Source organism: Ochlerotatus camptorhynchus, unplaced genomic scaffold, assembly GCF_037179485.1.
Source record: "Ochlerotatus camptorhynchus isolate MF236.1 unplaced genomic scaffold, CSIRO-AGI_Acam_v1.1 ptg000391l, whole genome shotgun sequence".
Lineage (NCBI taxonomy): Eukaryota > Metazoa > Arthropoda > Insecta > Diptera > Culicidae > Ochlerotatus > Ochlerotatus camptorhynchus.
The window spans coordinates 465,117-480,074 of NW_027040878.1; the positions used below are offsets into that span (position 1 = coordinate 465,117).

Below are 14,958 nucleotides of genomic sequence, written 5' to 3' on the forward strand. Positions count from 1 at the left end.
TCTCAACATCGCAATTATTCCGTAAAGCTCCCGGTAAAGCCTGGTACGCAGCTGAAAAGAAAACGGAAAAGTAATTTTTGAGGATTTTTCCCAAAAGAAAATTTGACAGCTATAGTCTGCTAAATTTTGAGATTATAGCGAGATGCCGTCAAATTGTAAAATCAACACTTATTAGTGTTTATGTTGTTTAAATGCATCCAAAACATCAGTTTAGCAATAAACGCCAACATTACCTAACGGAATAATTGATCAGACCATTATCACAGAGAACAGACATGGAGGCTCGAACAAAATTTCTCTAAAAACTTTTGTAAAGATTCCTATTCGACTTAAGTGCCACTAACGGCGACTTCCCCACTTAAAAACCCTCTTTGACAACATGATGGCGCTGGCGTTGCACAAATTACACTAGACACAAAGTGCTAGTAGCGCCAAGTGGCAACTTTCAACAGAAAATTTATCGATACTAGCGCCAAATGGTCGAAAGTGGAAAATTTAGAGAGAAAATCAGGAGATGCTAACACCACGTAACGGTGACGTTCCCACTTATTTTACACAAGTTTCTGATCGAGCTTCAACGTCTGTTCTCTGTGCCATTATTCCGCAAGGAAAGTGAAATTGCATTCAGAATGCGCCACCTTCATGTCGATCACGATACTAATGTAATCGATCTTTCCTTTACCGATTTCTTTTGAACTGCGTACTGGGTCAAGAAATGCTAATTATAAGAAATTTCTTTAGCATTCCGTGTCCTATCCCGTAGCACGTAAAAACGTCATTACTTTTCAGCTGCGTACCAGGCTTAAGAGAGTACACAAACCCTAAACGACGTTACACGTCAAGTTCTCATCATCGGTAGTTTTACTTATATTCCGCCAGAGGCGCAGCTGCAGCAAAAGAGGTACGCAACATAAAAGTCAAATTCCGACCACGCGGAAGACAACAACATAATTATACGGACCCGAAACATCGTAAACATACTTTCTTCCTCTCATTTCATTTTTGATAGGACTGATCAACAACATTACATCGAATTCAAATCAAAACATTTATTTCAGAACGGAAAACGGTTTTTCCACTGGGCAAGACGACGGATGCTGGGATCTTTCGCCCCGGGAATGCAGATGATGGAGTCAGAAGTTGGACGTAGCCGTCGGCTGTTGGAAATAATATTAAGCACTTAGCACAGATTTTGTTTGACGAGCACATTACCTGGCCTAGATTGTTTTTCTACAAACACAAAATCTAACCTATGCCGCACACTATATTTAGTTTATGATTTGCTATAACTAAACAATCAACGAGAAATTATAATTAAAGTACAAAGTAAAACCAACCGGTGGAAACTAACATTTTTAAATTGGCTCACTAGTTGATTAGCCTATTGGTCCCAAGCAAATCGATTAACGTACCCCATTCTTGTCGAAATTCTTGTACTACACTATGTTTGTTTTGATTCGCTATGAAAGTTTGACAGATAAAATGAGGGGTTCGTGGATTTTCCTATGTTTCGAGGGGTATATCGATTAGCTTGGGACCGAAAATAGTACCACAGCTAAGCCAAAAAGTTGAACACGTTTCTTCGGGACCTTCTGGTCTTAGAGTTACCTCTATGGTAAAACCACGTTGCTTTAACTCACTGTACAAAACTATACAATAGCGAACAAAACGACACACTTCCACTGTAATCTGTGGTTCGGACTAAAGTGAAGCGAAACCGTGACCTCAGATTAGGAAGGTAACCTCGGCCGAACTTAGCGGAAGTTCGATTTTCCCGCGAACTTCTTCGAACGAGATCGGTAATGCGAGAGGTTTTTCTGATCGTTGGCCCTTCGTTCTAAGTCGGGAATAGCCACACTCTCTCTTTCCGCAACTTTCTCGAAAGTTTCCCTGGACTCGTCATTGGGAGAAACTACGCAAGGTCGAGTGATGTTACTCACGAGGCATTCCAATTTTAAAGTAAATCAGCCAGTGTCGTTTCGCTAATGGCAGAGTTTTTGGCGTAGTGATTAGATCTATTTCATCCTAATTTATTTATGGCTAATTAAGTATTTACAACATTAACGTAGACTTGGCGAACCTTAACTTTGCACAGTGGCGATATCTTAATTAATGAGGTACAACCGAGGTGCAATTATTACTAGTTAAAAAAAATTGCCTAACCTGCTACAATTTAAACGAGCTTTTTCAGTGTATTTGATTTATTAAATCAGGAAATACACACAAAAAGCACGAATTTTTAATGTGCTAAGGCATTTAAACTATCCTGCAACTGAATTCCGGGCATAAAATTCATCAATAAGAAAGAAATTTATACATATTAGATATATGTAGCGATTTCCATATCTTCTTTATAATTTATGTCCGGAATTCAGCTGCTGGAGTGCTAATTCTTGACAACATAGCTAAATCACCAAGGCAGGGTCTTCCCTAAAGAAAATATACAAACATGTCCGTAAAATCTAGATTCATAAATCAATTCCATCAGATTCAATTAGCTGGAAAACTTTGAAATACCGTAATCCGGGGATAAATTGATCACTATTTAACGTAAATAAATAAATTTCTTTAATAAACTAATTTTGAAAAAACAATGGTATTTAAATCATTAGCTATGAAGGCTCCATCGTTTGATTTTTTTTTAAATTGGATGTTTTGTTAAGTTTAAGGAAATTTTTGAAATCTTAAATTTGAAAACATCGATATGGAGTGAAATTGACCAACCCCTCAAATGGCTTCCCAGTGCATTTCTAGTGATTTTTCTTATTAAATGCGGGTTCCCTGCATCCTATTCAGATGCTTAAACCCTTGTGTGAAAAGTGTTTTCAACAGAAATGCCAAAAAAAGATGTCTTAAATCGAACACAACAAATCAAGTAGACTGGCCACTGTCTCATAGCGTTCGAATGAGGAAATGGAAGAGTTGCCAGTCTTGATTTGTTGTATTCGGTTAAATGCACAGTTGCCTAAATGTAGGCAATTTCATTCAAAATCAATGGTAATTTTGTGAAAAACCCTGGATTTCTTGATATTTGAAACATTTTACCTCAATTTATTAAATAATTTGTATTAATTGACACTCACTTTAGTAAAACATGATACTTGAATGGTAATGACAACAATAGTTGCAATCCTATGATTGTTTGTTTGGATGTTGATATTGTATGACGTATTGTATTGACGTAAGCTCTATAAAATTGAAATTTAAGCAATATTTTTTTTTGTTAGGAAAAACACATCAAGGCAATCATTGGAGTCTCATGATGATAAACTTTTAAGATTTCTCTTGATATCTATCACCAACCATGTTATACGTGACAATTAAAAGTGCAACGCATTATTATTATTACTATTGTTCCCTTGGATTACGGTACTTCCTGAACAACCTTCTTCTTCTTCTTCTTCGCATTTCAAGCTTATTGCATATCGCATATTAGCTTATTGCGTGCTCTCAACTTAGTGTTCTAGATGCACTTCCACAGTTATTAATTGAAAGCTTTCGATGCCTGTACCATTTTTGCATTAGTATAATTGAGTGGCAAGTCCAATCATCCTTCTATGCCCAGGGAAGTCGAGAAATTTTCCAATCCGAAAAATTCCTAGACCAGACCAGGAATCGAACCCAGCCACCTCCAGCATGGTCTTGCTTTGTAGCTGCACCTTTACCGACTGAGCTAAGGGTGGCTCCTGAGCAACCTACAGCCTTGAAAGAACATTGAATTTTTAAACAGTTGGAGATCCTCAGAACTTGATCAAGCTGAAGTATTGGAAATATTCAGAGAATTTTACTAATATCTTTGTCTATATGGAGGTCTTTTGAATATTTTCTGCTGTCTAGGAAGGATGCCTGAAAGAATAGCATGTAACTATGCAACGGCTCCTGAACATCTACAAAACTCCCTTAAGTTTTACTATATTTCCTCAACTTCTACAGAGCTCCCTGAATTTATTCCAAATTCCATATTTTGTCAATCTCTCTTAATTCTACGAAGATTTCTGGAAATCTTTGCACTTCTGGAAAGGCACCTATCATCTTCACATATTCTTGAACATCTGGAAAGTTCCTTGAAATTTAACGGAGTTCTCAAATCCCCCAACAAGTTCATGGAGCTTTTTCGAATTAAGATCTCTGACAAACTGCAACGAAGTTCCCTGTCCTGAAGTGAGGATCCCTGAAGTTTCTAGAAGTGTATTGAACCATCTTTAGATCTTCTACAAAATTCCCAGAATTTTTCAAGATTCCTTACACTTATATGAAGTTTTACGCAGCTCCTCTAAATCCTACGAAGACCGCAAAACTTCTACAAAGATTGCTGTACTTCTACGTTTCTCGGTAATTTTTCCTCGAACTTCGACGAACGAAATTTCATGCATTTGTAACGTAATTTCCACAACTATTCCAAGACCATGAGGATGCAAAAAAAGTGCCGTGAAATTATATAGAGGTTCCCGATCAATAATCAGCTTCCCTGAAATAAAATAATGTTCCCTTAACTTCTCCGAAGCTTCTCAAACTCAAATCCACTTGTACGCAGTTTTCAGAACTTTTCCAAGGTCCTTGTTTCTACGATTTTTTTCTGTAGTTCTGAAGTTTCCAAAATTTATAAAAAAGTTTCCTCAATGTCTACGATGTTTCCTGAATTTCTCAGAAGTCCTTGTAGTTTTACAAAGTTTCCAGAAGCAAAAGAAAAATCCCTGAGCTCATTAACAATTTGTAGAGCTTGTCTTCAGTTTAGACGTCTTATTATGCCATCGATTTAATATCGATATAATATCATTTATTATAATTGCTTCTTCTAGACCAGAACCTTAGAAAAGTAGTCAGCATAAAGGACTTTAAAATAAGATTAGTAACATCGAACTTGACAACCCAAGTAACAATTTTGGCTTGATGAAGGTTCTGTAGATCATGATCATGGGGCCTCCCTTAGCTCAGCCGGTAAAGGCGCAGCTACAAAGCAAGACCATGCTGGAGGTGGCTGGGTTCAATTCCCGGTCCGGTCTAGGAATTTTTCGGGTTGGAAAATTTCTCGACTTCCCTGGGCATAGAAGTATGATTGGACTTGCCACACAATTATACCAATGCAAAAATGGTACAGGCATCGAAAGCTCTCAATTAATAACTGTGGAAGTGCATCTAGAACACTAAGTTGAGAGCACGCAATAAGCTAATATGCGATATGCAATAAGCTTGAAATGCGAATAAGAAGAAGTAGATCATGATTTAGCCTTTTAGAATGCTTTAAAACCTTGATAAAACTTGCAATGTTGCTTGGGAAGCTTGACAAAATACCGGTGAATAAAAAAAAATTAAGGGGTTGTGTCCTAGACACGACCGCAGTATGACGTAGAACCACGCAAAATTGATGTTTGTCATGCATTTTTGACTATTATACTTATTATTATGAATGGGGCGGGGAAGAACGTATCTTTTGTGCAAAATATGGAAAAAGAATGGACTTTGGATGTTAATCTAATTACATAAATAGAGGTACCAGCTATGTTTTACAGTGAGTTGTTGGTAATTTACCAACATAATATCATCGGATGTATGTCTCCTCTTAAGCAATTGTTTTGAAAATTTTACTTATAATTGTAGTTTGCTTAAAATTTATTTGCCGGAAAAAAGTGATCGTCAAATCCATGTCTTTTTTGAGTTGACGTTATAGACGGGGGAGGGGTATTTTGCATATCCTAGTCTCATTCTTCATTATGTGACAGGTGATCACGCCGTGATTCCCCTTTAGCCGCTGTCTTGGTCCTGCTTGCTAGAGGACCTAGCGCCACGCCGTCCGAAGCGGTAATGAGCAGAGGTAGGAAAGTAGCGCTGTTTTATATCTTTTCAGATTCAAACAGAATGATGTGCAACCAAGTGGTATTCGTTTATGATGACTGGGTTTGGGGAAAACGTTTCACGGAGAACAAATTATAGCAGACGCAATTATTTTTCCGGTCAAAATAACTATATTGTTCAATTGTTTTAGAGATAACCCGAAACTACACACTTGAAAAATTTCTTGTAAATTTAAATCTTTTTAGATGTACTCAAAAGAAGCGGCTTAATCGACCTAAATTTACGTCTTTTCTTAAATTTACTCGAACCATAAACTGAAGACATATTTTTTACATTTCGTGACGTAAATTTCTGTCACTGGTGCTCATTTTTACTGATTTTGATAATTTTTCAAAATCCTGCAATTTTAAATCTTTTAGACATAATTTAGTGTGGATTCTCAAGCTGTTTGGTGTTGCGAATGGTTTGGTTCTCCGGCAATTCAACGGGCAAAAAATAGGCTCTCCTGTGGATTGATTTAAAATCGTTTGTTTTGACACTACAGGATATTATCGGACATTCGTATAAAATTTCACTTTGCCATTCAATATGGCGCTACCTAAAGTGCTGTCGATATGCCACAAATGACTTAAATATCACTTCACATCCGAACGCGCACTTAAAGACTTGTGAATTCCTATGCAGCTGGATATGTTGTTTTATAAAATGTGGAATTCGCGCAGTCCAAACCACATACATTGCACCGGACACTCATTTTTTTCAATACCGTACCGTAACGCGATAAAACTGCGGAGTGCGTTGCCGATGACGATCGAAGCTTTACTTACTGCTTTCAGGTGCGTTGTCACCGAGGTTAGGCATCATGTAATTTTACATCTATTCGGACATCAAAATCTGTCACGAATTTACTTTTCAGTTTCGGTCGTGTAATTTTAGGTTTTTTGACACCTAATTTTAAAAGCATGATACATTTTTGCATTATCACATGAAGTTGATGTGATATTCAGTCATAAGACGCTATTTCACATCTAGATGTGTTTATTATTAAATGTAGACCTTTATTTTTTTGAAGTGCGTCTATGTGCACATAAAATTAAGTCGTTTATCGAATTACATGACAAGAAAATTAGATCATACGTCAATTCAAGCTCGTGTAATTTTCAGTTTTTTTTAGAGTGTATAGTTGACTTGACTATATATAGAGACCAACAACTATAGTCCATAGTTGGCTCCTCGGTTGGCCCAATTATATTTTTCAGTAGATGAACAAACGTCAAACTTCAAAATACAACTATGCTTTAGTAGATTCAAGAAAACTATTGTTATGAAAGCAAAATTTTACAATGTTTATTAAACGAACCGCTCTTCATTATGGACATATTAAGGAAGTTTGTTTTGCTTCTTTATCGATCTCAAAAACACAACTGCAAAATCATAAAAAAGTGAACAAGAACATTCAACTTAGATTTGAACCGTGTTCATCTGCGTGAGCTATCTTATCGCTTGCTCTACGCTTCACTAGTTAAAAGTATGTGGATTTATAATGATCACTTGAAACCAAATTATATAAATAAATTACATATGACGGTTGTTATAGTTGATCAAAGTTATAGTTGAATTGAGTATAAGATGAACAGTTGAATCTATAAGGTAGATATGATTGAGTTGACGGTCAAATTAATGTTGGAATAACTATAGGTTTCTTTCAAACAACAATATTTTTCCATGTGAAAGTAACTATTAAGATTGCTATCTTAACTTAACGAATTTGATATCCGTGTTAGTTCATGAAAACAGTAATAAAATTATCATTTGCGCATTTTTCAAAAGTTTTTTGATTAAAAATTTAAAAAGTATTTATTTCAGCAGATTCGTTAAGTAATATCCCATCGATTGGCGTACTTGGATTTTTATTTCATCTATAAATGACCAAGTTACAAGCGTTCAAAACCTAACACTATTTCACCACACATATTTTTTGATTTGTACCCCAGTATAGTCGACAAAGACGTAGTTCTACGTAAAAAACCATAAGTTCTGGAGGGCCCAGAAAATTATGGAGGGGGCCTGACCCCCTTGGCACCCCCACTTGCTACGCCAATGAAGCCAGCGCATTTCATGTGTGAAGAGTTGCTGTAGTAAACACATTTCACTTGTTTTTTGACTACCTTGATTTCAGTATTGCATGTCAGATACTCATCTTTGGCTAATCTTTTGTTTCAACTAGACATCACACTCATCACCATCTTACCACTAGCCAGTTCAGTTCATTTATACCGTGGGCAGAAAATTTTACATATTGACTTAATAATTCTCATGCACACTTGAAGGTTTATATAAGCACGTAACTTTTATAATTGTTCAATCTGAATGTTCTCGAAAAATGGAAATTTTGAAGAGGGAAATTAAGAACGTGGTGTCACTCTCATATGCAATCACTCTCACTCTCACACACTCATTCGCCAAATTATATAATGAACTAGCCTCCACCTGAAAGTCTCTCTAATGGAATATCATAGCATAGCATAGACCACGTTGCACACATTCTTAGACAAGGTTGCTTCGACTCAGTTCGCAATTAAAAATGTGTTTCGGAATTTATGATATACCGAGAATGGAGCCTCACTCGCGAGTTTGAAATGAGCCGAGCGTAGCATTTTTCTGAGGAGTAGAATGCCTACTGTCAAATCATTCCACTGAGCTTCAGAGCTTGTGAGCGAAGGGGGATAAAATGAGACTGAGGGTTGCTGCCATTCATTTTCATGTTTTCTATCACACGCTCTTATTCTCACTCTGAGTGAACTCTGAGCATCTTGCGTCGAACAAAAAAGTCATCCGTAGTCTCGAAAAGCGTCCCTCACGTCAAATCATCCTCTCGCTGAAGTTCACTCTCCCTCTCTCTCGAGGAGTTTTTGTTTACTTCTTCCATATTACTGCCGCCACTCACTCGAGGTGAGGGCTGGCTAAACTCGCAGAACAAGAGTGTTTTAAAACTTCCAGTGAGTTTAAGTTTCAGCAAGCCTGATAAAGAGATACTTTATTGCGCGCTCACGAATCATTAAACTGCTGACTCTGGAACTCTGGAAGCGAAATTGATAGGTCTTACGTTCCGAACACAGATATGTTCTACAGCAAAGTGAGTGGATGCAACCCTGTAGGTGGAACGATTCTGATGGGGGTAAGCTCTAACTCGGATTACTTTTTAATACCGGCCTTGATTGGAGAATCTGCCAAATGTTTGTTTAGGATCGCATCACCGCCGACATTCGGAGTCCGGATTTAATCCAAGGATGATACGGGCTGGAACTTTCCGCCTCAAAAGTCTCTCTAATAAAGATAAAAGAAAATGATCCAACTCAATCGTTTCATCAAAAACATTGATTAAAAATCCAAGGAAAGCAGTGCAAAAAGTATCAATGCTATAAATTGTCAATTACTTCTGTTCTGCAGCGCTTTCAACGCCGCAAATCGAACCTTCTTGTTTTCTGAAAGCACTCAACCAGCAGAAAAAAAAAATGTTCATCTGCTGCCTTTCATGGGTGAAAGGACTTCACGCACCATCAGGCAATAAGCTCTATCTAAACTTGGTATGTTCAAATGAATGCAGGACTAAACTCTGCTCGTAACAAACCGCCCACGGCAACAGCTTCAGAATGCAGAAGTCGAGAGATGTCCACTTGACTTTTTTTTTATATATCTTTCTTAGTCCATACTGGGAAGGGTATGGCAGTCGCTTACTTGAGAAAAGGATTTTTTTTTTTAACCACGAGTGTGGTTATTTCTGACCGACCAGAAGTTAGATTTTGACAACCGTGGCTGAGTTCTGCTCGAAAATCGGTCGATCGATAAAACAGGGATTTTCGAAAATAGAAAATAACTTAACTCGGCAATTAGTTCACAACCATAAAATGAGAGTATCGGATAATAATAAACCATTCCAATCATCTTATATTTGCTACTAAGCAAGATGACACCTCAAGGGGGATTGATTCTAATTTTTACATAAACGAACGACGGACCTACACCATTGTCTCCCGTTGATGGCGTTTTTGCTGGCACATATACGCTGTCGTAGACATTCAGCACATTGACTGTGGTGTGAGCAAACCATTTTTGTGTCTGTTATATCCTGAACAATGCCCCTCACACAAACAGTACCCAGCATCATCAGCATCCTGTGCCATTTTGAGACATAACTTTGCGGTTTTACTATTGGTGTGCTCTCCTCCCGTTTAGCACATTGTAGGTTATGGGATGCACTTTACTTTTTCGAGTGGGTTTGTTTGTTTGAAATTGATCCTCACATTTAAAACCTGTGGAAAATGTGCAAATCACAAAGTAAGAGATTCAAAATTTAAAAAACTTTTTATGCTAATAGAGTATTATTAAGAGAAAGGTTAACTTTATTATTGAAAGGAAATCATCCGCACAGGTTTCACTCTCTTTCCCTGTGTAGCACTCATGTCATGCATTTTCTGTAATCCCTTAACCGACCGACCGTGATCCGTAGCCTTTCAACGAGAATAATGCAATATGCGATCCTATGCAGTCAACAAGTTCTTAATTCCTGGCATGAACTTTATCCGCCACCGCAACGAAAAACAATCTACCAAAGCGGGAGCTTTGCTGCCATTCGACCACCCATCACAACCACCACCACCACCCGCACCCATCGGAAAATTGTTTTCTCTGGTCGGAAGCCATGGCGGTGGAAATTTCAATTTCCCATGAGAAGTTTCGCTTTTGTCTACTTTTACCCCCCTCCTAAGGATGATTGGAGCTTTGTTTTGGGAACCGACAAATGACAACACAAAGCTTTCTTCCTTTCTTTGGGTATGCATCGAACGCTGTAGGCACTGCTTTAATGGTGCTAAAATGATGTTGCAGGTAGCATTAAAAAGCACGGCTTACATACACCAGGCTAGCTCGATAGAGTGTAAACATTCGTGGAGCTGACGTCATCAGAATCGTCAGCGTAAATAGTTCAGAAGGTTTCAATTTGTTTTGCAGCATGATCGTTCGCCTCCACGCAGAACCAGCTGGGTCGGAAAAAGGTTCCAGCACGCAACGAGCAAAATGTTCCCGCCATTAGCCAACGGCGTCCGATTCCGGCTCTTCCGCCACTTCCATTTGACTGCTGCTGCTGCCAACTGCTGAGGTGCCAAACCCTTCGGCTAATCCAAGCCGTCAGTCCTGTCACCGGTTTCGGTGTCGTGGCGTCGAGATTATGCCCCATCATCGCACGAAAACGAAGAGCTGCTCACAACAGAGGAACTCATAACCATCATGGCAGAAGCAATCATCATCAAGCGCTCCTGCAGAACCAGAACCGAGCAGATTCTTGCTGCATCACGCTTCATCGACAATTATGAACAACACAAGATCGCGAACTGGAACGCGCTAGCTCGCTCAAGAGCAAGAACATCGAGTTCGTGGACTTCCTGAAAAAACGAAACATCGACATTGCCGTCATCACCGAAACCCACCTGAAACCGGTGGTAAACGTCCAACTTCCTGAATTCCGGCTTCTAAGACTTGATCGAACCAACTCCGGGGGAGGAGGACTTGCCATTGCTGTAAGGAGAAACATCCGCTGTCGGCTTCTGCCTAGCTTCCAGCTGAAAAACATCGAAGCTTTAGGGGTAAAAGTTTCCACTCCTGTCGGCCCTTTTTTATACATAGGGGAATCTGCTCACAGACACCTGAGAAGGAACTCAGGGTGTGGGGATGGGAGAATTTCACTCCCGACCCACTAAACCTTACCCTGTGCGCTTGGCCCTTGACCTCCCCGGAACCGCCCGAAGGCATTACTTCGTGGGAGGGGCCGCTGTAGCGCTATGGCGCCTCTCTAGCAATACTCTAACGATCTAGTCGGGCAGTAGGTAACTGCTGCTTGGCTCGCCACTGTCGTTGTAATACCGAAACCGCGCTCCAGTTCTCGGTGGTACCACACATCCTAGGAACGATGTTATCCGGACTGGTATCCGCTCCGCATATCGCTAGCATAGCGCTCGATACTGGCTCGAAACGTGGACAGGCGAACACAACGTGTTCGGCGGTCTCCTCGACACCAGCACACGTGGGGCAGATGGGAGTACTTGCATGTCCAAACCTATGCAGGTAGCTTCTAAAGCAGCCATGGCCTGACAGGAACTGTGTCAGGTGGAAGTTTACTTCCCCATGGCGCCTGTTGACCCAGCTTGATACGGAAGGTATCAAGCGGTAAGTCCACCTCCCCTTTGTGGAGTTTTCCCACTCCGATTGCCATCTCGCGGACGACACAACTCGCGCGTTGTTGCGCACTCCTCGTACGGTCCTCGCGTCATAGCACACCACATCCTTCTTAATGATGAGGCTGATTGGCATCATCCCTGCCATGACACAGACGGCCTCTCTCGAGATAGTGCGGTATGCACTGGCCACCCTCAAGCACATTAGCCTGTGTGTGCTCTCTAATTTCTGCCTGTGGCAGTCAATATCCAGTACCACAGCCCACACAGGGCCGCCGTATCTGAGGATAGATGCTACGACCCCAGCGAGGAGCCTGCGCTTACTGGCATTCACTGCCGAGCTGTCTGACATCATACGGGATAATGCCCCCACAGCCATAGACGCTCTCTTGCAGGCGTACTCGACGTGGCAGCCGAAGCTGAGCTTATCATCGAGCATAACCCCCAAGAGTTTCAGAGAGCGCACAGACCTAATTGTGCTTCCGCCGACTGTCAACGTCGCATACTGTACTGACATGCGATTGTTGACTACGACCACTTCCGTCTTGTGGTGGGCGAGCTCCAGTTTCCTGGTTCTCATCCATTCCTCCACAAGTCTGACGCAGTGAGCCGCTGTCAGCTCTACCTCCTCGAGGGATTCCCCGCAGACTACCAGCGTGACATCGTCGGCAAAACCTACAATTTTCACGCCTACCGGGAATTTTGTCCTCAACAGTCCATCGTACATGACGTTCCATAACACCTGGCCCAGGATGGAGCCTTGTGGCACTCCTGCGGTGACTCTAACGCATTTTTCGCCATCTTCTGTATCGTACGTCAACACACGATTCTGGAAGTAGCTTTCCAGAATCTTATAAAGCCCTCCGGGAATTTGGAGCTGGTGTAGCGAGCGGGCTATCGCCCCCCAGCACGCGCTGTTGAACGCGTTCTTCACATCTAAGGTTACCACCACGCAGAAGCGAATGCCCCTTCGTTTCCGATGGAGCACCTCTGCCGTCTGGATGACGTCGCGGATGGCATCCACCGTGGATCTGCCCTTACGGGACCCGTACTGGCTGCTTGACAACCTGTTGAGGATGACCCTCTCAAACAGTTTCCCAGTGGTGTCCAGCAAACAGATGGGTCTGTATGCTGACGGGTCCCCAGGGGGTTTTCCTGGCTTCGGGAGCAACACCAGCTTCTGCCGCTTCCACGCATCTGGGAAGATGCCTACGTCCAGACAAGTCTGAAAAACAGAACGGAACATGTCTGGATTTTCCGCAACGGCCGCCCTCAGAGCCACAACCGGGATGCCATCTGGGCCCGGGGCCTTGCCCACCACCAGCGACTTGGCAATACCGCCAAGTTCACTGTTTGTCACTCAAGACACTTCTCCCTGATCCGCGCCTGGGATCCGCGGCCAGGAGTCTACGTCCCTACGCGGGAACAGGAACCCAACGATCGGAGCCAGTACCGCTGGTGATCTCACCGGAGGTGCCGTCACGCCGCGGGTCTTTGCCATGACCACTTTGTAGGCATCCCCATGGGTTCGTGTTGGCGCTTTGGCATAGGCTGTCAAAGCACGCGCGCTTGCGTCTGGCGATCTCTTTATTGAGGGCTGCCTTAGCCGCTCGAAGAGCGACACGGCGTTCCTCCCGAGATTCAGTCGTACGAGCTCGTTGCATCCTCCTTCTCGCCTGGAGGCAAGACGCCCTGAGGATAGCAATCGACTCGCTCCACCAGTACACCGGTCTATGGCCATGCCTGGGATAGGCTCTCCTAGGCATGGTTGTATCGCACGCCCTTGTCAGTGCTGCTACCAGTTCTTCCCCCGTCAGATCCGGGGTTATTCGCTCCCGCCTTAGTGCTTCGCCGAAGACCGCTTCCTCGAAGAACGACGTCCGTCAGCCTCGAGCACAGGCAGAATTTTCTCCTGCCACTCGCTTCTCACCTGGCCCCACACTGTACCGAATCGCCTGATGGTCACTGTGAGTGTAACCCTCATCGACCCTCCAGTGTAGGTTGCCCTCCAAACTCGGGCTGTAGTATGTAACATCGATGACGGATTCTGCACCATTCCTTCTGTAGGTACTGACCGAGCCGGTGTTGGATAGTACAACGTCCAGCTTGGCCATCGCCTCCAGTAGGATGCATCCTCTCTGGTTGGTGTGGTGGCTGCCCCACTCCACCGCCCATGCATTAAAGTCGCCCGCAATGAACACAGGTCTTAGGCCGACAAGTACCGCAGTGAGTCTGTCCACCATCTGCGAGAATTGCTCGATAGACCACCTGGGCGGAGCAAAGCAGCTACTTAAATATACTCCATTAACCCTGGCGATCACGAATCCCTCGCTCGAGTTGGACACGACTACCTCCTGAATGGGGAAGCTCCCCATCGTGCATATCGCCGCCATCCCCGACGCGTCCGTGACCCAATTCCCGTTGCCGGTTGGGACGCGGTACGGATCGGAGATGATTGCGACATCCGCTCCCCATTCCGCTGCCGATTGCCACAGCAGTTGCTGGGCAGCCGAACAGGCTCCTGTCGGCCCTATCACAATCGTTGTCACCTACTGCCCCAAGCAAGTCACCATTAGGGACGGGTCGACTGCAGACCTGCGGAGGGACACCATCAAACTTACTCGACGGTGCGATGGCGACGCCAAACACCAAGCTTGGGGCAACAGCCGACGCAACCAAAACGGCACAATCCTGAATGACGACCTGCAAGAGGCTCGCTACACAATATTGGCGCCCGACTCTCCCACCCGGCTGAGCAGGTCTGGCGTTCACTCCACCATCGACATATTCGTCAGCAACATGGGAGACAACATATCGCAACCTGTGACCTACCAGGAGCTGATTCCGGACCACTGTCCGGTGGTGGCCGAAGTGGGCTCAGCCGTCATCCGATTCCAAGCTTCCCGACGCAACTACCAGCGCGTCAGCTGGGATC

General features: G+C 42.8%; 2 protein-coding genes and 1 pseudogene across 3 annotated transcripts in view; all 3 read left to right on the forward strand.

Annotated features, from left to right (window-relative positions):
- Positions 1-14,958, forward strand: part of Rh7 (Rhodopsin 7) — a 274,211-nt gene that overhangs the window by 52,555 nt on the left and 206,698 nt on the right. The gene's annotated exons all lie outside the window — the stretch shown is intronic.
- Positions 1-14,958, forward strand: part of LOC135710559 (uncharacterized) — a 331,677-nt gene that overhangs the window by 35,861 nt on the left and 280,858 nt on the right. The gene's annotated exons all lie outside the window — the stretch shown is intronic.
- On the forward strand, positions 2,084-2,210 carry LOC135710567 (U4 spliceosomal RNA; annotated as a pseudogene).